The sequence below is a fragment of the Chanos chanos genome, chromosome 9, assembly GCF_902362185.1.
Source record: "Chanos chanos chromosome 9, fChaCha1.1, whole genome shotgun sequence".
Lineage (NCBI taxonomy): Eukaryota > Metazoa > Chordata > Actinopteri > Gonorynchiformes > Chanidae > Chanos > Chanos chanos.
This window is the reverse complement of record NC_044503.1, coordinates 39,335,670-39,338,890: the sequence shown is the minus strand read 5'-3', so window position 1 is coordinate 39,338,890 and position 3,221 is coordinate 39,335,670. Positions and strand designations below refer to the sequence as shown.

Here is a 3,221-nt window from a genome sequence, read left to right as displayed (position 1 = left end):
TGTTACTTTCAGGTAGACAGAGCAGATGATAAGTTGGGTGTTCTTGACAAAATTCTGACAAACCATTTAATATTTTAAGAAATACAGGTTGGGATTTTTTTAAGAAATCTGGTTGCTGTTTTTTTTTTCTTGAGCAAATCAACGTGTTAAATAGCTAAATGCATTTTAACATGCAGTAAATCAATCTGTGAGCAGTTCTGTAACAGATGTATTTGATTCTGCTACAGAAACAGCAAAACAATGGATTGTGAAAATGTGGAGGAGAGCAAGAGTATCACCACAGCACAAGACACAAGAGAGATCACCCAGCTCATAATGAAACCTTATGCAAACTGGGAGGAGTACCTCACACCAGCACCACTCTCCATAGCCATACTGGGGGAGCTGGCTTTCATTTCCTCCAAAACCGATTTCTCCATCAACCAAAACCCACCCAAAGGCGGCTACAAGTACATCAGATATCCAGAGTCATTCCGCGCCTGCCTCATGCAAGTGTGTAACTCTGGCTGGGGGGCTTTTAATGAAGCTCATAAGAGTATGGATCAGATCCGCCTTCACACTTCCACTGTACCTGACTACATCAAGTCTGCAGTGAAAATCCTGTTTCAAGGAAGTGATGAGGTCATCCAGGCCCTTCTCCCTAACCAGCTGAACACCATTAAGGAAATTGCAAACAAATGTAAAGTATTGTCCGAATCAGCAAGAAAGAGATTTGACAATGTTTTTAATGTGATTTGCGAGCTTCTGGAGGTATGTTGTGCTGAAAAACACACTTATGAAAAAAAAAAAAGAGGAAATTAAGAATAAATTAGCTGAGGCAGAAAAAAGGAAGGAGTACATGGGAGAACTTGATAAAAAATTGGAGAAGGCAAAGAAGATTCTGGAAAAAGAGCTGACTGACTCTAAAAAGATCTATGAGAAAGCTATGGACTCCCTCCCTGCTGAGGATGGCTCATTGATCATGGCTTTATGTGAAAGCATTGTAGACGGGATGACCAGTGTAGTAAGTGGACTTATGTCCATTGTGGCCAAAGGGCTTGTACCAGACAATATTTCAACAACAGTTTACAATCATGTGAAGCACGTACATGAGCCCACTACTGTTGACATGGTTGATTCAATTTACATCTACAGCAAGTCTGCAACACTTCTACAAATTGCTGAAAACCTAAAAACATATGTTAAGAAACAAGACACTGACTGTAAGAGCTTTCATGACCAGAGGAGTTGTTCCACATGGACGGACTTTCAGAAAGATGAGTTGAGCAGGGTTAAGGACTTTTTGGAAACCTACCCAGACTGCAAACCAAGAAATTCTGCATTGCGTATATGTAATACTGGGATCAATATCTGTGAACAGTTTGAAAAGTATGCATCTGAAGGTGAATGCAACAATGATGAGACAAAGAAGATAGTATATTCCATTGAAAAGCTCATTAAATTAGCCCGTATATTTGACAGTGAATCTAAGAGTGCTACAAATACTCCTTCTATGGCCCAAAAACCCCCAATGATGTCCAGCAGAGAGAAAAGAAAGAGAGGATTTGGAGCATGGTTTAGAGGGAGTAACACAGAGTCTGCTCATTTCTGTGCCCAGCAGGCTTATGCTGAGCTGAACAAGGCAAGAGATTCCTATGCAAACTGTGTGCAAAAAACTGACGATAACCAGAAGGAAATTATGGAGACCTTGATCGCCATGAGAAGCTATAATCTCCAGGAAATAGATTTCACCAAAACCATAGATGTGCTCATTGAAGGTATGGATGCCATGGGTAAAGTGAAGATGCAGTGGGAGAAGATGACAATGTTCTTCCAGATGGTGTCAGACAGTCTAGGAGACCAAATGTGTTTTAAGCTTCTGAAATTTGCAGAGAATTCTAAGGCCACAGCAACACTTTCCTACAGTGACAAACTGTTCTCAAAAGACCTGCTCTACAACCAGGCCTTCCAGGCATCCAACATCGCCAGTCTTGTCCACATGATCTCAGACACCTACACTAATGTGTCCAGTATGCACCTCATGAACCAGGTCGGTGCTCTGGGAAGGCTGCTGACCATGGATATGAGAAAGGAAAAAGAATTTGAACATGAACTGAAGGCGTTACGGGACAGTTGTGACAAAGCTGTGGAAGACATCAGACATCAGGTTCAGAAGAGCAAAGCAGACTTTGAGAATATTATTAGTGCAAGAATAAAGAAGATTAAGGAAACAGCGTTGCCACCTCTACCAGCTGAACAAGCCAAAGCCATTAAGGAAACTGTCCAAATTGGATTCAGTAAGGCTGACATCCCTTTGAATGCGTCAGCTGATTCTGTCCAAGCTGAAATGAGTGAGGATGACCTGAAAGATTTTTTTTGAGTGAATAGTTGGACTTGTCCAGAAACTTTACATCTTTCCTATAATTGTCCTATAAAAGTCTTGTAGTTTTGTTTGTTTGATACATGCATATCATTAAGCATTTAGTCTCAAATATCTGATGATTGCAGTATACGGATCATCAAATAAATTAAATAGATCAAACATGCATGTCTAGTATTTTAACTTCCATGTGCTCTTTCCATTTTCCTGTAGTATATTTTCAGTTTGAAGATAATACAGTCTTATCTTTTATTGCTATGAGGTTTTTTGTTTTGCTTTGGGGTTTTTTTTGTTTGTTTTTTTTCCAAAATACATTTTAGTTTTGGTTAAGACTGTTCAATTTTATGTGAAACAAACAAACAAACAACAGTAGAAACAACAACAAAAATATATCCTAGGGTGGCACAGAGCTGTAAATTTATTCTGTCTCACTATACAATGTCAAACATATACGGACAAGAACAACAACATGGAGTTTGCTTTATATATTCATTCCATCGCTATATACATATTGCCGCGTGATTAACCTTCCCATTAATACCTCAATTAAGAAATACTTTGCGGCAGGTCAACCCGAAAACAATACGCAATACACACACACAAAATGAAATGTAAGTCTCTTACTTCACATTCACGCACCCGAAGTTGGTAGAGAAAAATGAACTGGCGAACTACACATCACCGAGAAGCACAACAAACAGAACTTGAACACAGTGCAAAAAACCGGGAGGAGGGTTTTGCAATGACGCAACAGACGTCATCGCCCCAACTTTCCCAATGCACAGGGAGTTTTGCACACTTGTCTTCATGTATTTTTGTTTTTGATGTTCACATGACACCTTTGAAAGCCTTTAAAAATCCT

The 3,221-nt window shown here is 39.6% G+C and overlaps 1 pseudogene; it reads left to right on the top strand.

Annotated features, from left to right (window-relative positions):
• Positions 1–240: 240 nt before the first annotated feature.
• Positions 241–2,359, top strand: LOC115821772 (uncharacterized; annotated as a pseudogene).
• Positions 2,360–3,221: the final 862 nt, after the last annotated feature.